Genomic DNA, 25,331 nt, shown 5'->3' with positions numbered 1-25,331 from the left:
AAAATTGAGATAAAAACATACTAATTCTTCCCCACATCCACAAATATTTTTCTAAATAACAACACAGTTTATTCTTCACTACTGTAGTGCCAAAAAGTGCCTTGAAGCATCTAACTTCCAACTGCCAAATGGTGAAGCCAACCCTGACATCCCTGCTTAGAAAAATAATAACAATAATCCTTAACTCTTGATATGGTAATAGACTTGGCAGCAGGAAGCCATTCCAGAATAAGCTCACCCACAATTTAGCCGAGACATGTAAATGAGGGAGAGCTACCCACATCTTTTCACTTCAGTTGTTCAGAAAGGTACATATCAGGGAGATGATGAAAGCCGTTTGAAACAACTCCAGAGCTTCAAAGTGTGCTTTGTCATTCATTCTTAGGCCTGGATGAGACAGTGCAGGAAACAGATAGCTGATAGAGTTCTGTTCATGCCATAGTCTTTAAAACTACTTAAATATAGTTCATTTTATTTTTGTCCCCACATATTAGATCCTTAAATGTAACCATATTAGCAGTATTCTTCTTCAAACATTCACCTCAAACCTTCATCCATCACTGCATCTGAATTTTCAATTGTGGCACCACAATTTTTGATATATTGCTACTTGTCTTCTGAGAATTTAAAGTTTAGGGTAAAGTTCCCACTGGCATTATATAGCTTGGTACTAAAGTGTAAGGTTTAGTGTGACTAGAAAGAAATATTGAAATATAAGCAAATGTACCAATTATATTTAGTACACATTAAACTCAATTTATATTAACAATGCTACTACATTGATTCTATGTGTCCAATTCTGGGCACCATACTTTAAGAATAATTCAGGAAAAGGGGACCAGGTGTAAAAAAGGTCAACAAGAATGATCAGAGAACTTATAATTAAGTTATCCAGGGAGATTAAAAAAGAAAAGAAAAGAAAACCTGGGCATGTTTAGACCATTAAGGTAGAATATGTTAACATGCTTCTAGAAACACTGCCTGACTGTAACATAAAAGATGATGAAGACCTATTTTCCATCATCAAAGTGGCTAATCTTAAGTTACATGAGGGCACTTTCACCTGCTTTATGCACTTTTCAAGTCCCAGCTTGCCATTCAAAGACCAAGAATCAGCACTGACCTGAAAACAAGTTTTGGGCCAAAGTGGATTATTTTCCAAAGCTTCATTACACTGCAACTCCAGGAGAATGTCTTTATCAGATCAGATCAACTGTAGTGTAGTGATTATAAGTCTGTTTCTAAAATGTTGAATATCTGTTCTGAAACATTTCTCAGTCTGCATAATACACTATGCAGAGAAAGTGTGTATAACAACTAATAAGTGTAAGTTTCCTAATAAGTTTGCTTCTGATAATGGAATTTTAGACAATGAGTGTTAGTTTCATTTAAAGCTTGAAATACTTGAAATATTATTGTGAGAACATTATGTTTCATTCTTGGTCTCTTCCAAATGGCTTGTTAGATCTGGTGCTGAGGCCAAAAGCTTGTTTTTCACTTAGAACTAGTCTAAAGCTTTCCTGTCTCTGGTGTTAAATTAAGTCCTGTAGATGAACAATATCCTGAGAGGGGGAAATTCTCAGCTGGATGCTCATTAACACCCTATGATTAGAAAATGTACTTATCCATTTCACTTTCATTGTAGCTATAGCGAGAATTGAGTGATACAAACATTAACATAGCACAGAGAATATTTTTAGCCCCTTGTTCTCACACTTCACAAGAACCATCCTAGTAAGTAGCACCTACATTGCCATCCTTATTAGGAAAACAGTTTCCATTAATTCTGTCACATGTACCAAGGCATTGGTTCCAACAATAGTACTGAATATAAAAGAAAGAAGTTGGGCAAAAAGACAAGCATTTGCTTTTAAATAAAATTTGAATTGGCCCTTATTCTAAGGTCATCAAACCTACTGTGGATACTGTTGTATTCTTATAGCAATCCAAGAAGGAAGGCCAGAATAACAGACATTTCAAAGCTCAGCACATCCTGTACCATATTTTGGATTTAAATTGAAAACTTTCCACCCATATTATATCATGACCTTGCAGTGTTTACATCTTGTTAATGTCTCTTTTACCCCAAAGTGTGCATAGTGAAAATTCATATATTTTGATGTCAGTGGGAGGTCAGAAAAGAATATGACTTATTCATGCTCACAAAAATGTAGCTGGCTATTAGGCAAGTGTTCAAATCAAAATAAGTCCCTGGAGCCCAGGGGAAAAAATTGTATTTATTATAGTAGTTCATAGGTGGCTTATTTCATCTGGTCACTGTTCAGTTGACCTCCCTCACTATTGCAACTAGATCCTGGTTGAAAACACAGAGGATTTCTCCTGATTCAGGTGCTATGAAAATACATAATGAGGCTCAACATCATTGGTACTGTGATGACATTTGGCCCTACACTCCTGAAGAATGCTTCCAGTAGATTCAGACAGATACTTAAAAAAAAAAGCATTAGAGACAAACTAGTGCCACAGGACAGCTGCCAGAGTATATGTGCACAGTCCCCCAAGATCATTTTCTGATACCTTTCTTGCAAGTAGAAATGGCACTGATGCCCTAGAAAGCTTGTGTTTGGCAATATTATCCAAAGTCACTGAGAGATCAAACAGGATCAGTGCAGTTATACCACTTCTGCCTCTGTCCATAAAGAAGACACTATAATAATGAACCTGGGTGGTCCTTTTCCAAAAACCAGCAAGGAAGCAGAATCAGATTTTTCAAAAATTGTTGTATAGATTACTTTGCTTGAAAAATGACAGCAGTATTTGGCAAAATCCCCAGGGTGGGCTTCCTTCTAAGGATGGCAAAATCCACTGAATCCAGCAATAGAAAAAAAAAAACACTGCCTCCTCTGAGGTCTATGTGACCAGTTCATCTTGGAAGAATATATTTATTAATTTAATTGAATCAGGTATAAACCTAGATGAGCAGGCCAACTCAGCCTCAATGAAGTACAAACAGGACGGCAGTCAAAGATATAGAAATATAATATAAACTGCTTGTTAAATCATAAACTAAATTCCAGAAGAAGCTTTTTGAACTGGAAAAAGCATCCTACAGTTGACCTTAAAGAATTTTTAAAAATTTCTTCAACATTTTACCTCCTTCCCCACTATTTTCTTTAAAAATAAGACTTCATTGAGGAGCCTGAAACAAAGTAGAAATGATGTTATGATTTCCACAGCACTCTTTTACAAATATGTTTCTTCCACATATCTTTTTTTTTTGTAAGATAATTGCAAAAAAGGGAAAAAATAGTGGCCTCAGCTGGCAACAAATAGCAAAAAGCAAACTTAGCTCAAAGAATACAGCTAGATTATTAAATTTGTATAGTCAAACATCCCTATTGATCATCATCATTTTAGCCATTGTCTATCCACTGCAGGATGAAGTCCTCTTCCACATGTTTCCAACCAAAACAGTCCTGAGCTTTCTTTTGCCAATTGGGCCACAATACTTGCTGATGTTGTCGACCCATCTTGTTTTAAGTTTCTTTCATGGATGTTTTTTTTAATCAAGTGCAATTCATTCTATGACTGCTTTGATCCACCTGCAATCAGTTCTTTTTGCTAGGTGATCAGCCCATTTCCATTTCAATTCTTTTGCTCTCTTGACGATATTATATGAATGAATGAACCTTTATTGTCAAAGTACAACCATGTATACAGTGAGATTGGCTGAGCCTTCCTTCATGCCCCCCCCACCACAACTCACAGTGACAACAAACCCACTTTCATTTGTTTTCTAATCCATATCTCTACCAATATGTGCCTGCAATATTCAACTATTTCAATCCTTTGGCTTGTAAACATTCCAGTCCACATTAACATGACCATGTGATGATTGTTGATTTCTCACACATCCCACAATAATCAGCAATATATATGAAGGCATGCCTTTGTTCATTAACGGCATTCTTCAGCTTAATTGATTTCAGTGAAATAATTCTAGCATCAAGGTCAAGTCTTTTTCTCCAGAGAAGCAGTGAACAGCATACTGAAAATCAGCTCTCTCAGAAACAGAGCCTGCGGCTATCTTATGCCTGGATGAGGAGCAGAATATTTCTGTTTACTTTGTTATGTTTCCATATAGATTGTTTGGTAGAGCTTGGCATGAATTTCTTATTAGGAAATTATCTTCAATGGCCGTGAAGAAGCTTTCTATTTTCCTTTATTTAAAACTTTCAACAATTGGCATCTAACTTGGAAGCAAGATGTACGATCATTAGTAGAATTTATTTCTGAGTAATTATGAAGAGAAATTTAGTACATAGAAAAGAATATATTTAGTTGCAGATACAAATATTCAGCTACATAGTTTCCCCCCCCCCCAGAAATCATGACTGCTAAGTAATAACCTTGTACAATTTAGCCAAAATATACCAACTTTTATTGGCAAATTTTAAATTACTTATTTTATTTTTTCAAATTATTTTTTACAATATATCTCTTCTTTTATTCTTTAAATATAATTGCTAACAGTAAGAGCAAGGGAAAATTACTATAGTGAAATCAATGCAAATTGAATAAATATTGATATGTCAAGTAAACTTTTTAAATGATGGCTTTAATTATTGGATAGGATTTTTACCTCAAATGCCTTTTCACTTTTGTTTTTAATAGAATGAACCCATCAATTATTTCCTAACGAGACCTCAAAATAAAATGCTAAAATTAAAGTGTTTGTGGTTCAAACAAGTCTATCATTCTGTCTTGATTTGCACCACAGAAACTACCCAGCCATAATATTTTCAAATGTCTAATGGCAAAAAATTAGTGCATGTCTTGTAGTTTCATGAAAGAAGACAAGTAGAAAGTAAATTCTATACTATAAGAATCTTATTCTGTTACTAGCATTGTTTTTTTATCCTTTTTCTATTGCATCTATTATTCCTCAAATGTGCTTTCTAATGGTACAACAGTACAAGTCTCAGAATATTCAAAGAATATGCTAGCAAGGACTTTAGAAATTATAGTACCAACATCTATAGAGATTGTTGTGTTGGGGGGGAAAGCTGCTTTTAAAAATTTGCTATTCTGAGGCAGAACAGAACCAAATGCAACTTCTGATATTTCCCAGCGAGATATGAATTCAAATTTTAGCTTTAATATAAAAGCTGAGATTTAGACATTTAGCAGGGTAGAAGTTGCCATAGAGGCAGAAGTATGAGAAAGATTTTTAGGAAAACATATGGAGGTGAGGGCGAGGGCCTAGCTTTCCATGGTTTCCTTTAAATGGGAAAACTGGCCATTGATCCTATGTAAGAGATGTCAATAACTGACAATTTGAAGAAACTGGGAATTCAGTATCATCTAGAAGATCCCACTTTCTTCACAACTGGTTTGTGCCATGCAATGGGGTTAGCTCCTGTTACTTGCCCCAGCTCCTGCCCACCTAGCAGTTCAAAACCATGCAAATGTGAGTAGATAAATAGGTACCACTTTGGTGGGAAGTTAACAGCATTCCTTGTGCCTTTGGCATACAGTCATGCTGGCCATATGACCATGGAAGTGTCTTCGGACAATACTGGCTCCCTCGGACAAGAAACAGAGATGAGCACCACCCCTAAAGTTGGTCACAACTGGACAGGGGAAACTTTTGCCTTTACTTTTTCTATTTAGAAGAATCTCATTGTGCAGGTGGCCAGATCAATGCTGTCTGCATTTCCCAACAGAATCACCTTTTCTTCTATCTGCCAAAGACAGAAGGGAAGCTGAATTCCCAAGCAGATGTTTTTCCTTCTCTTTAGGTAGTATTTTGAGTTCTAAAACTTAATAGCTAACTGCTACCAGTTCCCCATGCATATAAACGCATACTCAAATCATGAGTTTCAAATTTGGCTGGTCATGATAACTTTTTGTTACTGCATATCAGTTGTTGATGGGAGGCAAAACTTATATAGAATAAGACAGTGAAGCTGTTTAAAGCTCTGGTCAAGTGGAGAAAGCTCCTGATTGAAATCTTTGCATTTGTTGTCTATTGGCTTTATAGATATTGCAGGGGGCAGGGGGGAAAACAGTGTGGGGCACAAAGGTATTCTGTCTTTACATACATGAGGCAGAACTGGCAAACTGATATTGCCTGATGACCCTGACAGGAATAAAAACAGATATCAAAAGGCAGATTATTTTCTATTCTGTATTGTGACAGGAAGCAATATATGGATACAAGAAAAGACATAATTTATGTCAGAAGGCTCTACTATTGGTAGAAGGGGCAGGCCTGGAATCTCTTTCAAAGAGCAGAATGTAGAAGTGCCAAGTTAGACCATAGTAAGGTTACCCCATATTGTTATCAGATCCTGCATAAAGGTCATGATATAATTTACACTGTTCTTGGAAGTCCTATATATCATTTCCAGGGGGTGTGTAGTTTAGAAGCTCTGGAGCTTTTCTCATTCCTTTTTTTAAGAAACACAGTGAAGTAGATACCAATAAAAGACATTTTACTGCATCTGTCTACAAGTACTTAGTTCATAATTTTAGTAGGCATTTCCCCAGTAGAACCTGATGTAGTCGGCAGAGTTGGAAACTGAACAGCAGGGGTAGTTGTTGCTTTTTGAATGGTTGTGTGGTGGTGATGTCATGTGATGTTATCATGAGTTTGGGTCTCGTATCATTCTTGGTGGTTGGGACTTGTCTGTCAATCAAGGTGGGTTTCCAAATGGCTGGTAGGCTAGAGGTATCATCTCGTTTGTTCATGCTGTGGGGGCGTTTTTCTATCTCGATGGCTTCTCTGATTATTCTGTTGTTAAAATGTTCAATTTTGGCGATAGTTCTGGTTTTTTTAAAATCAATTTCGTGTCCCTTGGCTTTAAAGTGTTAGAACAGGGATGAAGTTTGTTCTCCCTTTCTGAGTGAGTTCCTGTGCTCTTCAATGCGTGCACTTATTCTTCTCTTGGTCTGTCCGATGTATGTGGTGGGGCAGGTGGGGCATGGGATTTCGTATACTCCTTGGTTTTCTAACCCAATTATGTCTTTGGGGTTTCTTAGGATGGTGGATATTTTTCTGTCTGTGCAGAATGCTGTTTTGATGTTGTGTTTTTGGATGATCTTGCTGATTCTGTCTGTGGTCCCTTTTAAGTATGGGAGGAGGGCTTTGCCATTTTCTTGTTCTCTGTCTTGGATTTTTGTGGGTGTCTCTCTTCGGATTAAGTTGGTAATCATGTTTCTTTGGAATCCGTTGGCTGTTAGTATATTAGTGAGAGTGTGTAGTTCGGTTTTTAGGTGTTGTTTGTCAGCTAGGTGTTTTGTTCTGGAGATGAGTGTCTTGGCTATGGAGTTGATCTGTGCTGGGTGGTGATGTGAGAGTGCGCTCAGGTAGCGGTTTGTGTGTGTGTTTTTACGGTAGATAGTGTGTCCTAGGGAGCTGTTGGATTTCTTGTAGACTAAGACATCAAGGAAGGGAAGTTGATTGTTAGCTTCTGTTTCCATGGTGAATTGTATTTTGGGGTGTAGGCTGTTGAGGTGTGTGAGGAAGTCATCCAGTTTTTCTTTGCCATGTGGCCAGATTACGAAGGTGTCATCTACGTATCTGAGCCAGAGTTTGGGTTTGTGGTTGGATTTTTCTAGAGCGAGGGTTTCAAAGTGTTCCATGTAGAGGTTTGCGATGACAGGTGAAAGGGGTGATCCCATGGGTGCTCCTTCCATTTGTTTGTGTCTTTGTCCATTGTAGATGAAGTATGTGTTTGATAGGCAGTGGTTGGTCAGATCTAGGATGTGTTTTGGGGGGTTGTATTGATTTAGGATAGCTGTCAAGGCTTCTTTGATTGGCACTTGGGTGAAGAGGGATATGACATCGAAGCTCACAAGTAGGTCACAGGGCTGTAAGTTTAGTTTACTTATGATCTCTATGAATTGGAATGAGTTTTGTACATGTGAGGTGATGGAATTTGTGTAAGGCTGTAGTTGTTTGGCAAGAAATTTGGTTAGATTTTGTAGAGGTGAGCCTATGGAGCTGACTATGGGTCTGAGTGGGGTTCCTTCTTTGTGTATCTTGGGGAGACCATAGAGCTTGGGACATCTCAATGATTTTTCTCTGGTGGGAATGATTGTTTTCTGGATCTCTTCACTGATGGGGGTGGCTTTTATTTTGGATTTTGTGGTTTTTTCCAGGTAGGTGGTGGGATCTGTCTTGAGGAGTTTGTATGTGGAGTCTCGGAGTAGGTTGGATAATTTGGTATGGTAGTCAGATGAGTTCATTACCACCGTGGCGTTGCCTTTGTCTGCAGGCAGAATGATTATGCTGGTGTCTTTTTTTAGGTTAAGTAGTGCTGTCTTTTCTTCTTTGGGTAAGTTGCTTTTGGGTGGTTTGCTGGTGCAGAGGATTTTGGTAACTTTGAGTCTAATTTTGTTGGCGTCGTCAGGGTTAATTTTGGTCAGGCTGGATTCAACTCCGCATATAATGGTTTCCGTGGGGATGTGTTTGGGAGCAACTGCAAAATTAAATCCTTTAGACAGGACGTTGTTTTCGGCTTTGGTGAGAATCCTATCTGAGATGTTGTGCACAGTTTGTTTCATGTGTTGCTGTGAGAGGGGAGGGGTTTGTTTCTGGCATTCTTTTAGTCTTTGGAGTTTATTGGTGTGTGTGTCTGTTTTGTAGGCAGTCTCTGTTTCAGCTCTCCAGACAGCGATTTGTTTGAATTTGTCCCAAAGTGTGGAGTGGATCTTGTTGCTGAGTTTGAGGTGAAGTGTGAGGAGGTCTCTGTTGATTCGGTCCAGGAGGAATCTTTTTGTGTGGAGTTCATTTCTGATTAGGGCCAGTTCGGTTCTTATCAGGATGCATTTGATGGCTGCAGAGTTGGAGTGGAATTTCAATTGGAAGGATGTGGGGATTAAATTTTGATCTCAGCAGTTGCGTAGGAATGTGAGGTCACACAGAATGGAAGCTCTTCGTACTTCGAGTTTTTCATAGGTCCTAGTTAAATGGTGGATTTCCTCCCCATTTAAGATGAGACCTGCCCATCCACTCAAAACACATCCCCACCCAATCAGAACACAGCCCCCATTCAAAACACACTCCCACCCAATCAGAACACAGCTAAGCCCCCACCCAATCAGAGCACACCTCCATCCCATCAGAACACAGCCAAGCCTCCACCCACAGAACACACCCCCTCTGGCAGTTTAAAAAAGAAGAAAAAAACAGCCACTATCACACACTTCTCCCAGAAGAACGAAGCTGAAGTCACCAGCCTGAGGATGATGGATGAGATTTCGTCGAAACACCTGAAATTCTACGTGGGAAAAAACCCGAATGACCAAAGATCTACGTAGGTCTGGGCGTATTCGGGTCTTTTCCCGTGTAAGATTGATAGTGTCTTGGTGACGTTTCGACGAGGTCCCACTCATCATCTTCAGGCTGGTATCCAGCCTGAAGATGACGAGTGGGACCTCATCGAAACTTCACCAAGACACTATCAATCTTACATGGCAAAAGACCCTAATATGCCCAGACCTACATATATATCCACTCAAAACACCCCCCCACCCAATCAGAACACACCCACCATTCAAAACACACTCCCACCCAATCAGAACACACCTAATCCCCCACCCAATCAGAGCACACCTCCACCCACAGAACACACCCCCTCTGGCAGTTTAAAAAAGAGGAACAAACAGCCACTACCGCATGCTTCTCCCAGAAGAAGGAAGCTGAAGCCACCAGCCTGAGGATGACGGATGGGATTCCGTCGAAACGTTGCTCCTACACCTTCAATTCTACGCGGGAAAGAACCCAAATGACCAAAGATCCATATATATGTATATATATATATATATATATATATATATATATATATATATATATATATATATATATATATATATATATGTATATATGTATATATGTATATATGTATATATGTATATATGTATATATATGTGTGTGTGTGTGTGTGTGTGTGTGTGTGTGTGTATGTTAAATGTTTGCAGTGGCAGCTCATATTTGTGTAAATATCTTCCTTGCTTCTCAGCTAACAAAGAGAGAGAGAGAGCGCCTGTGGCCTAGGGGTTAAAACAACTGCTTAAGATGCAGTCGGCCCAGGTTCGAATCTCAGAAGGGTATGGCTGACTGAGGAGAACAAATAAGTTTGAAATGATCATACCGGTCTCCCTTTATTCTTTGTTAGCAAGCCAAAAATTTACACACACACAGAGACAGATGTATGACACAACCATGCTGCTTAATCCTGCACCTTATCTAAACTATTATTCTTTAATCTCATTTATTGTGCATTCCTGAAGGAGCATCTTAAATGGAGATTAAATCAATTAAATAAATGATTATTTCACCTGTTCATTATGGTTGCACTTCTTTTTCCTCCTCTGCTTTGTCAATCCTTTCCCACATACACTGTCAGGAGTAAGCAATGCGGTGTTCTCTAGGTGATTTTGACTATAAATCCTATAATTCCTAATCATCTGCCATATTGTATGAAGCTTTAAGGTATGATCTGCAGACACAATTTTTTTCTCCTTATGCAAGGCTAATAAAAGATGCAGAGTGTGGAACAATGATGAAGAAAGGAAGGTACAGCTACTGTACTTGACCGGAACTGAATGGAAGATCATTTTGGTTTTACGTCAGTGAGTACACCTAGACTCTCTCAAATAGCAGCTTAAAGCTGATCAAACAAGCACAAAACTCTTCCCTGGCCCTGCTAATATTCTTCTTATAACACTCTATTTATCAAGCATGATTGCTTCTTATGAGGGTCTTAATAACTGTTTTATCATCACCCCTTTTTATCCCATGCAGTTCTTTAGAACCCTCCAGCTGTGTTTCTTATTGTAAGGGGCCATTGATTTGAATGCAACACCTTGCTCTCTGGTTGGCATTGAAGCCTCTGGTTGATTTTCTTTTGTCACAAATAGTTCTAGAGATAAGTTACATTTAAAAACCAAACCACATCTGGAAAGTCATAAATCAGTGTGAAATGGGGCAGAGTCTATCTTTTTCATGAAAGGTAATTTGAATGCTATACATAAAGGGCAAAGAAAGGATAATTTGTATTCCCTTAGGCAGAAATGTGTATGGCACTAATTTTGAAGCCAAATGACCTCAAGTAGCTATCTCTAATTTATCGGTAGTGACAATTAATACTGCAGGAATGAAATATCCTAAATTAACTTAAGTTGTGTTGATTACTCGGAAGACTGATGCTTTAAGGACAAGGGAATATAAAACAGGTGGAGAAGATACTTTTTAGTATTCCTTTTTAGCAGCCTGCATACTTGAGGATTAAAAACATCATTTCATTTTCACTTTGAAATAAAGCAAACTGAATGAACAAACTCGTGCAGAAGATATTTTCTTGTCTCCATTTTTCTATGTGTTTATTGAAATTCACTATCTTTCCAATCCATAATGAGGTGTTTAAGAATTAAAAACCTTATTACAATGCAGCTTAAAAAGTGATATTTCAGATAACAAATAAAACCTAAAAACCTGGACTGTAGATTTTTTTTTATATCAACATGGGTACATTGCATTTACATGCAATGTAAATAATTCAGTAATCAGCACTGAGGTTTACAAACAAGGTAATATATAAAACAAATTTTAGCCTGAGCATTGTTTTCATAATGAATTAGTCTACATGAACCAATACATACTACAAATATGCAATCTTTACAATCACTAAAGTTTGCTTAACCATTATTTACTGGGTAAGTATTATGATTGGTTTATGCAATGCTAAGCCACAAACTTTGGTTTTAAAGAGTTGGTTTCGTAGAACATACCAAAGGTGATGCATATGACAAGCTTGCTCCAGTGTAAGTAAATGCCACTGATAATTTCTAGACAGCAAGAACACACAACAGGTGAGAGTTTCTTGAGGATACATCTGTATAGAGTTCCAGCCCATAAAAGGCAACCTTCACTCATCTTTTTGTGTTGTGCAGTGTTTTCTGTCTTTTATCAGCCTAATTTTTCCTGCTGTGCTTCATATCATTGTTGACAATTTTTTTTTTTACTCCAATTGGCTACTGTGCATTTTGGCAGGAATGCCAGATCTCTGCCTGTCACTGGTTGCTGTCTTCCATATCCCTTTCCTTTACTGATTCTTTTGCTGCTTGCCATATATCTATAGATACTCCATCAATTTCCTCTGTCTTGTAAAGACCAGATTATTAATCTAATTTAATATTCAAATACAACAGGCTTTTGTACATAGAATATCTTGGATGTTAAAAACTTTACTGTAAGAATTACATTATATTTATTCCTTCTTCTGTTCATTTTACTTTATGTTTGATTTTCCTGTTGTTTTTTTAATTATACATAAAGCTTATTTTTTTTAAAAAAAGTTGATCTGTTCCACTCTATCAGGCTTTAGAACTAACAAATGTAGGAATTTAACATAATACTACATTGATTAAAACTGAAGCATAAGTTCAAACCTTTCCTTCCAACAAATATGTTAGAAGGGGTTCAAGCCTGTATACAATAGCAGGAGTGACAGTGCATCACCTTGGTATATGCTGCATTTGATGGCCACTTTTATGTGAACTATGTTGGGTTGACTTCCAGTATTATCTTCCACAGTCCTATTGAGTTGTTGAGGAGGATCCTTAGTATCCAGTTGACTTTGTCCAATGCCAGATATTCACAGATCCATGTGTGGCATTGAGTCATATCTGTCTCTCTGTCCCCCTCTCTCTAATCTCTATATCTATCTATCTATCTATCTATCTATCTATCTATCTATCTATCTATCTATCTATCTATCATCTACCATCATGATCATCATCTGTCTGTCTATTTATCTATCATCTATTACCTATCTATCATCTGTATACTTGACTTTGTACTACAATGCTCAGAGTAAATAATCTTTTGTAAGCAATATGTCACTTCTAATTTATGAATGTATTTATATCAGTCTGCTTTGTCAGTCTTTGATTTTTTTTTCCAGATACTGTCATAAAAAACAAACTATCATATCTCTCTTCTTTTAAATCTGTTTCCTCTTTGGACAAAGCAACTTCAAGAAGAATAGTTATTTTTAAATTCTACACTTTTTATTGTCACAGAAGTAGTTATAATACCAATTAGGTATGTCTTGAAAATAAAATATTGTTTCAACCATCCGGCTGGCAAATTCAGTATTGAAGAAAGTCTACAATCTTGAGGTGCCATAAGAGATAATCTTTATTGGATTCACATGCCGGCACAGAAGAAGCAAAATCAACTCTAGGTTTCCCATGCAAAAATCTAGTTAGTTAACAATAGCTTTTCACAATCCTCACCCACCAAGTGTTCACATTGTCCAATCACATGACTTTGGTTTCATATGGGAACAATGCACTTCTCCATCAGACACATGCTTTTAATGACCTTGGGTCTCATGATCCATGGATGGCTTTTTGAAACTCCCATTTCTTTCTCAGGCATTCCCTCCCCCCTGTTTCTATGGCAAGTTGAGTAGCGACAGAGGTTACCAAACATCTTAGCAATTCAACCTTGACCTATTGATGATACAATAAAGTTATCCAATATTTATTATCCAATGAAATTATATTATTTATTAACCTTTTCTTTTGCGGGATTTCTCACTGTAGCTCCTTCTTCTTCATTTCCATCTTTTTCCTTATAAAAACTGCAATACATGTATAAACTTCAAAATTTTCTACAAAGACTAAAATGAGATGATGAAGATGGAATGAATTGCTTGATACAAAGAGACCCCAAAAGCAAAGTGGAGTGAGAAGACATTGGGGTCTTCTCTTTAAGGGATATATTTGCCATTTACATTTTTACTGTTTCTCATCTATAACATTTTATTCTTGCTTTCTTGGCATGACATAGTGGACCAAAAAGTAACCAACATCTCCACCTGCCATGTTTTATGAGGTCAGCTCCTATGATCAATTTAATGTGAATCCAGAAGATGAGTTGACAAAACAAGGTTCAGCAGATAATGGATAGGTATGCTAACAGCTTCTGAAATCTATTCTACTTGAACTTTCCATTCACTTGAGAAAAAGCAAGGTTGAGGAGAAGGAAAGAAAAACAGCCAGGGAAACAATGGGCATCTCTTTTATCTTTTCACTTTTATCCTGAACATATCTCTGTGTAAGAGGCAAGCATAGGACTGAAAATTACAGAACAACAGTAAATGACTTTTGCAGTTGAAATACAACAATCCTAGCAATAGAAGTTTGAATTGTGAATATATTGAACACGCTTAGCCAACATATATTTTGCATTCAAATTATAAAACTTATTAAAAAAAGAGCAACTTGAAATCAAGAGAAGATAAATGTCCTTATAATATGACATATAAGACCCAGGATGAAATTTTGAAACTTCGTCTTTGGATTTTCTGGAGAGACCATACATTAATAACATTGATGAAATGAATGGAAAAGTTGGTGAGGGTGATGAAACCCTTCCTTCCTTCCTTCCTTCCTTCCTTCCTTCCTTCCTTCCTTCCTTCCTTCCTTCCTTCCTTCCTTCCTTCCTTTCTCCCTCTCTCCCTCCCTCCCTCCCTCCCTCCTCTCTCTTGCTCTGTGATGTATTTATCATCATCATCTAATGTTGTTAATCTATCTCTTATTATTATTCTAGTGCTAATGGCCCTGAAAATGGGCCAAACTGAAAAGCTCAACATCACCCAGGAAGCATCATTGGCCAGCAGGTATCAGGATTCAAGTCTATTTAGTGGAAGCTTACTGCTGTAGCCATCACTGTAGTAATTAATCAAGTTGTAATAGACAGTTTCTTTGAGTGCTTTTTTAAAGAAACTAACTTTGATGTGACTGATATGAAGATAGAAAGAAAAATATTAGAAAAAATATTGATGCTTAATATTTGTATGTGAACATTTCATTTTTCAGACCTTCTTGAAACTAGAAGGTTAAATGCTAAGATGCATTTTAGGGAGAAATAGCTGATAATGGTAGTGATGATTTTGCCACTACTTATTGAGCCAGATAAATTTTAATTAGATTTGAATGTGAAAAAATAACGGCTGTTCATGGATTTGGACAAAATACATTTGTCATTTGTTATAGGAAATTTCCTGCTGAGAGATTAGCACATGTTTTTTTCCCCAGTCTCCCGGCATTCATGTGGATTCTGATGTGAGCACTTTACTTAGGTTCCCTTGCCATATTGCTTTCAAATAATTTAAAATGATTATGGCAGAGGCTTCTCTTCTGCTTATTCTGAATTTCTGGCCTCTTGAATCATGCAAGGAGAATTGGGTTAGGTTATTATTACGGCTGTTTAAGAACTGATTACTGCCTTGTCGTGGCGAAGGGGCTTGCGTAATTCAATGAAGCTATGAGCTATGCCGTGCAGGGCCACCCAAGACGGACAGGTCATAGCAGAGAGTTCTGACAAAACGTGATCCACTGGAGAAGGAAATGGCAACCCACTCCAGTATCTTTGCCATGAAAACCCTATGGACAGTACCAAAAGGCAAAACGATATGACGCTGGAAGATGAGCCCCTCAGGTCGGAAGGCGTCCAATATGCTACTGGGGAAGAGCAGAGGGCTAGTACTAGTAGCGCCAGAAAGAATGAAGCGACTGGGCCAAAGCCGAAAGGACGCTCAGCTGTGGATGTGTCTGGTGGTGAAAGGAAAGTCCGATGCTGTAAAGATTTTTTCTCCATAGGAACCTGGAATGTAAGATCCATGAATCAAGGAAAACTGGACGTGGTCAAACAAGAGATGACAAGACTGAACATTGACATCTTAGGTATCAGCGAACTAAAATGGACAGGAATGGGTGAATTTAATTCAGATGACCATCAGGTATACTACTGTGGGCAAGAATCCTTCAGAAGAAATGGAGTAGCCTTCATAGTCAATAAAAGAGTAGGAAAAGCAATACTGGGATACAATCCTCAAAATGACAGAATGATCTCAGTTCGAATCCAAGGCAAACCATTCAATATCAGAGTAGTCCAAGTCTATGCCCCAACCACCAGTGCTGAAGAGGATGAAATTGACCAGTTCTATGAAGCACTACAGCACCTTATAGAACTAACACCAAAAAATGATGTTCTTATCATCATGGGGGATTGGAATGCTAAAGTAGGAAGCCAAAAGATAACTGGAATAACAGGCAAGTTTGGCCTTGGAGTGCAAAATGAAGCAGGGCACAGGCTGATAGAATTCTGTCAAGAGAATACGATGGTCATAGCAAACACTCTTTTCCAACAACCCAAGAGACGGCTCTACACATGGACATCACCAGATGGTCAACACAGAAATCAGATTGACTATATGCTCTGCAGCCAAAGATGGAGAAGCTCTATACAGTCAGTAAAAACAAGACCAGGAGCTGACTGTGGCTCAGACCATGAGCTTCTCCTTGCAAAGTTTAGGCTTAAACTGAAGAAAGTAGGGAAAAGCACTAGGTCAGTCAGGTATGAATTAAATCATATCCCTGTTGAATATACAGTAGAGGTGACAAATAGATTTAAGGAATTAGATCTGATAGACAGAGTGCCTGAAGAACTATGGACAGAGGTTCGTGACATTGTACAACAGGTAGCAACCAAAACCATCCCAAAGAAAAAGAAATGCAAGAAAGCAAAATGGCTGTCTGAGGAAGCTTTGCAAATAGCTGAGGAAAGGAGGGAAGCGAAAGGCAAGGGAGAAAAAGAAAGATACACCCAATTGAATGCAGAATTCCAGAGAATAGCTAGAAGAGATAAGAATGCCTTCTTAAATGAACAGTGCAAAGAAATAGAAGAAAACAATAGAATAGGGAGGACCAGAGATCTTTTCAAGAAAATTGGAGAAATGAAGGGAACGTTTAATGCAAAAATGGGCATGATAAAGGACCAAAATGGCAGGGACCTAACAGAGGCAGAAGAGATTAAGAAGAGGTGGCAAAATTACACAGAGGAACTATACAAGAATGAGCTTAACCTCCCTGATCAACACGATGAGGTGGTCAGTGACCTCGAGCCAGACATCCTAGAATGTGAAGTGAAGTGGGCCTTAGAAAAGCTGAGCAGCAACAAAGCTAGTGGAGGTGACAGTATTCCAGCTGAGCTATTCAAAATCTTAAAAGACAATGCAGTAAAAGTGCTACACTCAATTTGCCAGCAAATTTGGAAAACTCAACAGTGGCCACAGGATTGGAAAAGATCAGTTTACATTCCAATTCCTAAGAAAGGCAGTGCCAAAGAATGTTCAAACTATCGCACCATTGCACTCATTTCTCATGCTAGTAAAGTCATGCTTAAAATCCTACAAGCTAGACTTCAGCAGTATGTGGATCGAGAACTACCAGAAGTACAGGCAGGATTTCGAAGAGGCAGAGGAACTAGAGATCAAATTGCCAACATACGCTGGATCATGGAGAAAGCTAGGGAGTTCCAGAAAAACATCTACTTCTGCTTCATTGACTATGCTAAAGCCTTTGATTGTGTGGATCATAACAAACTGTGGCAAGTTCTTAAAGAGATGGGAGTACCAGACCATCTTATTGGTCTCTTGAGAAACCTATATGCGGGTCAAGAAGCAACAGTGAGAACTGGACACGGAACCACTGATTGGTTCAAAATTGGGAAAGGAGTCCGGCAAGGCTGTATACTGTTGCCCTGCCTATTTAACTTATATGCAGAGCACATCATGAGAAAGGCAGGGCTAGATGAATCAAAAGTTGGAATTAAGATTGCCGGAAGAAATATCAACAACCTAAGATACGCAGATGATACCACTCTAATGGCAGAAAGTGAAGAAGAACTAAAGAGCCTCTTGTTGCAGGTGAAGAAGGAGAGTGCAAAACTTGGGTTGAAACTTAACATTAAGAAAACCAAGATCATGGCATCTGGCCCTCTCAATTCCTGGCAAATAGATGGGGAAGAAATGGAGGTAGTGACAGATTTTATTTTCCTGGGCTCCAATATCACTGCAGATGGGGACTGTAGCCAAGAAATTAAAAGACGCTTGCTCCTGGGGAGGAAAGCCATGGCAAATCTAGACAGCACACTAAAAAGCAGAGACATCACCCTGTCAACAAAAGTGCGTATAGTCAAGGCTATGGTCTTTCCAGTTGCAATGTATGGTAGTGAAAGTTGGACCATAAGAAAGGCTGAGCGCCAAAGAATTGAGGCCTTTGAACTGTGGTGCTGGAGAAGACTCCTGCGAGTCCCTTGGACTGCAAGGCGATCAAACCGGTCAGTCCTAGAGGAGATCAATCCTGACTGCTCTTTAGAAGGCCAGATCCTGAAGCTAAAACTCAAGTACTTTGGCCACCTAATGAGAAGGAAGGACTCCCTGGAGAAGAGCCTAATGCTGGGGAAGATCGAGGGCAATAGAAGAAGGGGACGACAGAGAATGAGGTGGCTGGATGGAGTCACTGAAGCAGTAGGCGTGAGCATAAATGGACTCCAGAAGATGGTAGAGGACAGGAAGGCCTGGAGGAATGTTGTCCATAGGGTCGCGATGGGTCGGACACGACTTCGCAGCTAACAACAACAAGAACTGAAAACTAAAAAGCAACATGGGAGCTGTAAAAACTAAATTGACACACTGTTGGCCTCCTGGTAAGCCAAAATGTGTTAGTTTAGTTTACCTTAATTTCTCCTTAGTTTAGTTAAGGAGACATTTCCTAACGGTAGGAGCAATTAACCAGTAGAATGTCTTGCCTTTAGAAGTTGTGGGTGCTCCATCACTGGAGACTTTTAAGAAGAGACTGGATAGCCACTTGCCTGGAATGGTATACTGTAGAGTCTCCTGTTTGAGCAGTGGGTTGGACTAGAAGACCTCCATAGTCCCTTCCAACTCTTTTATTTTGACTTCTGATTTCTGGTATGCCAGCTTTTTTAATTCAAAATGTTTGTTGTTGCTGCTGCTGTTGCTGTTGTTGCTGCTGAATGATGGCTGTGAATCAAAGCAATACGTTTTTGAAGTCTTTTATATGTGGGCAAATGTTAGAAATGCAGCTTGATATACTGATGGGATTCAAATACCTGAACAACTGGTTCTTTTATTGGATGCAGGTCTGAGCCTCCGAGGCCTAGAACAGACTTCCGGACGTGGCATCCAGGCACTTTCAGTGGGTTGTTCTAGGCCTAGGAGCCTCCTGCAGGCCTCCGAAGCCTAGAACAGATTTCCAGAAGTGGCATCCAGACACTTCCAGTGGGCCAGTCTAGGCCTGGGAGGCCTACTCCAGGCCTCCAAGGTCTAGATTGGACTTCCGGAAGCAGTGTGCATTCAACAGGTTCTCTGAACTCAGCAAAAATTTAGCTACCGGTTCTGCCAAACTGGTGCAAACCAGCTGAATCCCACGACTGGCTTGATACCAACGTGTTGATAAGAAGCAGATGCAAATTTCTGCTGACATGTGACAAAGACATGAGGAAAATGGTGGCTTTAAGTAATTGTTGGAGTAAGGGTTTTTCAAGACATGATCCCAACCCTTTTTCCATTGTCTCTGAATCACTTGCTCCCACCATGAGATCTTGGTAAAGTCCCAGTCCCCTAGCCAGGAGGTACCTCTGTCAGTAAGATATCATGTTGACCATATTAGCAAGTAAGAACCAATGAGGATGTTGGTGGAATCCTTGCATTCAGAGGGAGTTTAATTAGAATCTTCCATCAGAAAAATGTAGGTACAATATGAATAATTTGAGTAAAATCCTTGTAAATATTGATAAAGAAAGAAAGAAAGAAAGAAAGAAAGAAAGAAAGAAAGAAAGAAAGAAAGAAAGAAAGAAAGAAAGAAAGAAAGAAAAGAAAAGAAAGAAAGGAAAGAAAGAAAGAAAGAAAGAAAGAAAGAAAGAAAGAAAGAAAGAAAGAAAGAAAGAAAGGAAGGAAGGAAGGAAGGAAGGAAGGAAGGAAGGAAGGAAGGAAGGAAGGAAGATGAAATGGATAGAGAATTTTTTTCCCAAAATATCTGGGAAATATTTTTCAGTCAATTATTTTGACTTTGTGTCTTCCTGTATCAAATAAGGCTTATCATTTCAGTGCTCATTGCATAGCAGGTCCACAGAGAGAAAAGAACAAACTAATATTTTGTAATCTACACTATTGCCTATTTAAGAAAGAAAATTGTTTGCAAGATATCCATTGATTTCTGTCAGTATGTTATGTTTTAGTTCTGTGTTATTGCTTTCTATTACAATAATGTTACCTTGTATTTTTCATATTTTTTTACTTTCCCTTTCTGAGAACAATACTTTGTTCAATACATCCTCCTCCTCTACCAATCTCTTTCTTCTGTCTGGTTGCTACTAGCTACATAAAAGGATTGGTTAAGATTAGAATAAGCAAAGGCCATTCTCAGTCTCTCTTTCAGACTCCCTGTGCTATTTCTCACAGTATTCTTTCCAGTAATTCCGGAACATTCTGTGAGATACAAATGATTAGAGATGGAGATAGAAATATATACAGTACATAGTTGATATTTAGTTCTGTACCATTTTATCTCTTTCTTGTTGTTCATATATCTCCATGCTTTTGCTTGCATCTTATCTTGTTTTTATCAGTTAAATATTTTGATTTTTTTAATACATAAAAATACCATATTATATTTTTAATAACTTAATTGAATGATCCAGCTAAATGCTGTGATCTGAATATAAGGGTTGGCTGTAAACTGAACTGAACACTTCTGACATTAATAAATATGACTATGAGCAAAACATGAGCCTGTAGAAGTAAGATGTGAGAGCAATGCAGTCTATCTATTCAGATTTGTTGCTTTGCCTTGGAGAAGCCTATCACTCTATCACAATCTCCTTTAGTAACAGAAATAGCTATTTCTTTAATCACTTTATCAAAGAGTGAAATAAAATTGGCTTGGCATGATCTGTTTTTAACAAACCCATGCTGGCCACTGGTTATGACTTTGTTTGCTTCTTGTTGTTTGCAGATCTTTTTTTAAAAAATTATCTTTTCTAGGATCTTTCCAGGTATTGATGTTAAACTGATTGGTCTGTAGTTTCCTGGGTTCGTTTTCCCCCCCTTTCTTGAAGATGGGAACCACATCAGCCCTTTTCCAAACCTCAGGTACTTCCTCAGTGCTCCAGGACTTTTGAAAGATGTGGTGCAATGGTTTTTTTGGTATGTTGGAAGATAGTTTCTTTTTATATGAAGACTGATGCAAAGTATGAGTTAAGCAGCTCTGCTTTCTCCCTATTGCCTGTTATTTCCTTGTCAACTTCTCTCTTAAGTGGGCCTACAGTTTCCTTGACTTTTTTCTTGTTGTTAATATGTTGAAATAAATTTTTTATTATTATTTTTTATTTCTGTTGTAAGTCTTTGTTCGTTCTGAGCCTTTCCTTTCCTGACTTCATTTTTGCATGTTCTGGATGTCTCTTGATAATCAGTCTTAGTTATGTGCCCCTCTTTCCATTTTTTGTATTTACCTTTTTTTGTCTTTCAGTTTGTCAGAGAGATGTTTGTGGAGCCATGCTGGTCTCTTCTTGAATTTCTTTTTTTCTTTCTCAGTGGTATTGTGCTGGTATGGGCTTTTATGAACACATTTTTTAGGGTTTCTCATGCTTCTTGGAGGGACGCGGTGGCTCAGTGGGTTAGGACGCTGAGCTTGTCGATCAGAAGGTCAGCAGTTTGGTGGGTCGAATCCCGAGTGCTGCGTAGCAGAGCGAGCGCCTGTTACTCATCCCAGCTTCTGCCAACCTAGCAGTTTGAAAGCACGTAAAAATGCAAGTAGAAAAATAGGGACCACTCCGGTGGGAAGGTAACAGCGTTCCGTGCGCCTTTGGCGTCTAGTCATGCCGGCCACATGACCACGGAGACATCCTTGGACAAGCGCTGGCTCTTTGGCTTTGAAACGAAGAAGAGCACCGGCCCCTAGAGTCGGAAACGACTAGCATGCACATGCGGGGGAACCTTTACCTTTACCTTTTATGCTTCTTGGGTTGCTTTCCCCTCTAGGATATTCATACATGGGATCTTTCCTAGGTTCTCTCTGAGTTTGTTAAAGTCAGCTCTTTTGGAGTTTAAGACACTGGTTGGATTGTTTTCTATTGCTAGTGTTTGCATTATATTACATTCCAGTATGACGTGGTCATTTTTACCCAAGGTTCTAGCATTTTCAATTCCCTCTATCACTTCTTCTCTGTTTGTAAGGATTAAGTCCAGTATAGTTTTACATCTAATTCCTTCCTCCATGTTTTGGATGACAAAGTTGTCAGCTAAATTGGTTAAGAACTTGTTTAATCTCCTGCTCACTGCAGAGTTTGTCTCCCAGTTGATATCTGGATAGTTGAAGTCTCCTATTACTACTGTGGTATGCTTCCTACATACATTTGTTAGCTAGTTGGCAAAGAGTTCATCTATTTCTTCTGATTGGTTGGGTGGCCTGTAATATACACCTATGGCAATGTCACTTTTTTTCTCTTTTATATTGACCCATATACATTCTGGAGAGATTTTATCTATAATAATAATAATAATAATAATAATAATAATAATAATAATAATAATAATAATAATAATAATAATAATAATAATAATAATAATAAGTTGGAAGGGACCTTGGAGGTCATCTAGTCTAACCCATGCTAAGGCAGGAAACCCTATACCATTTCAGACAAATGGCTGTCCAGTCTCTTCTTAAAAACTTCCAGTGTTGGAGCATTCACCACTTCTGGAGGCAGATTGTTCCACTGGTTAGTTGTTCTAACTGTCAGGAAGTTTCTCCTTAGTTCTAGGTTGCTTCTCTCCTTGACTAGTTTCCATCCGTTGCTTCTTGTCCTGCTTTCAGGTGCTTTGGAGAATAGCTTGGCTCCCTCTTCTTTGTGGCAACCCCTGAGATATTGGAACACTGCTATCATGTCACCCCTCACCCTTCTCTTCATTAAACTACACATACCCAATTCCAGCAACCGTTCCCTATATGTTTTAGCCTCCAGTCCCCCAATCATCTTTTTTGCTCTTCTCTGTAGTCTTTCTAGAGTCTCGACGTCTTTTTTCCATCGTGGTGACCAAAACTGGATGCAGTATTCCAGCTGTGGACTTACCAAAGCATTGTAAAGTGGTATTAGTACTTCATGTGATCTTGATTCTATCCCTCTGTTAATGCAGCCTAGCACTGTGTTGGCTATTTTGGCAGCTGCAGCACACTGCTGGCTCATATTTAAGTGATTGTCCACTAGGACTCCGAGATCTCTCTCACAGTAACTACTATTGAGCAAGGTACCACCTATACTATACCTGTGCATTTGATTTTTCATGCCTAAATGTAGAACCTTACTTTTTTCACAATTGAATTTCATTTTGTTAGATAGTGCCCAATGTTCGAGTCTGTCCAGATCCTCCTGTATCTTAAGCCTATCTTCTGGAGTATTGGCTATTCCTGCCAGCTTGGTGTCATCTGCAAATTTGATGAGTTCCCCATCTATCCCCTCATCTAAATCATTGATGAAGATGTTGAAGAGCACTGGGCCCAGAACAGAGCCCTGGGGCACCCCACTACACACTTCCTTCCATGTAGATGCAGTTCCATTGAGGACCACACGCTGAGTACGGCCTGTCAGCCAGCTACGAATCCATCTGGTGAGTCCAAGTAAATTATATCTACATCATTCCTCTGGTCCACTAGTTTTGTCACTTGTTCAAAGAATGCAATAAGGTTTGTCTGGCATGATCTGTTTTTGACAAACCCATGTTGGCTTTTAGTGATAACTTTGTTCGCATCAAGGTGTTCGCTGATTTGTTGTTTGATTATCTTTTCCAGAATCTTCCCAGGTATCATGTAATCATGTGCCTTTCTGTACATATGTAGTGTTCTCTTACATATAGTGCAACTCCCCCTCCTCTTTTTGTAGGCCTGTTTCTTTTGAACAATTTGTATCCATCCATCAATCCATTCCATTCATGGGTTTCATCCCACCAGGTTTCTGTTATGCCCATTATGTCATACCCTTCCTCATGTACTATTGCTTCTAGTTTGCCCTATTTGTTCCCCAAGCTTTGAGCATTTGTATATCAGCATTTAAGACTTTTATGCCTGTCCATGGGTATGTTTACTCTATCTCCTGATTGTTGTTTGAGTTTTTCTTTTTTCTAATCACTGCCTGCCTCTTTGTTTGAATTGTTTTCTTGGGATTTGTGATTGGTTTGAGTTCTAGAGATTTTAGAGATTGGTCACCATTCCCCCTCAGTTTTAGCTTAAAGCCCTCCTGATGAGTTGGGCCAGTCTTTTTCCAAGTACATTTTTGCCTATAAAAAGAAAGAGATCAAAGTGTCCTATTGTGTGAAAACTTTGTATATAGTATGTTGTATATGGTATGTTTAAATGTGTGTTATGCATGTGTACACTTTGAGAGCAAACCATTGTCCCCACGGTAAAAAAAAATGACAATAGAGGTTATCTATCTATCTATCTATCTATCTATCTATCTATCTATCTATCTATCTATCTATCTATCTAATTTAGGCTTGTTCATGTAGTCATAAATTATTAGTATTTGATTGTATTAGTGGGATTGTGTAAATGGCTATATTTTATTATATTTGGTAAAATTGCCCAATTAGTTCTTTTAATTGAAAGTTTTTGAAGAAATTGGAAAAATCCCTCCACAGTCTTTCATGCTGAATTGTATTAGACATACAAATTGATTCATTACAAGAAATAGTTTGTTTCTATTGTTAACTGTCAGATTTATTACAAAATATTAAAAAACTAAAACACATCATTTATTAAATCAGTGGTATGTAAATTTGTTGGAAATTGGTTTGACTGAAAATTGAGCAGAAGAGAGTTTTCAAAAACTTCACAATATACACTTATTTAAGTCTGGTCTCTGTTCATTAGCTATGTGAATGTTTTTCCTAAAACCTATCTTAATTTGTGCAAAAGTCATTTTACATAAATGAATTAATAACAATAACAATAATGATAATAATGATAATAATAATTGCATTGGAAGATCTGCAAGAAATGTCATTTTTCTGCAAGTAAGAACTAGTGGGACCATAAAATAGAGAAAGCCATAGAAAATGAAAAAGTTAAATTGCACTGGAACTTTAGAATTCAAATAGACAAGTACCTACCACATAACACCCCGGACTTAACAATTGTTGATAAGAAAAACAAAAAATTGGATAGTGGACATGCAGTGCCTGGAGACAGCAGAAGAGAAGAGAAAGAACTGGAGAAGATAACAAAATACAAAGACTACAAATAGATATAGAACGATTGTGGCAAAGGCAAGCAAGGGTAGTATCAATAGTAATAGGTCCCTTTGGTGCAATTCCAAAACAACTGGGGTACCACTTGAACAACCTTGGCCTTGAAAAATTCACTATCAGTCAATTGCAAAATGTGGCTTTACTAGGAACAGCTTCCATCCTGTGACCATATCTGTAACACCA

The sequence above is a fragment of the Vipera ursinii genome (assembly GCF_947247035.1).
Source record: "Vipera ursinii genome assembly, chromosome: 2".
NCBI lineage: Eukaryota > Metazoa > Chordata > Lepidosauria > Squamata > Viperidae > Vipera > Vipera ursinii.
This window is presented reverse-complemented; position numbering follows the sequence as displayed.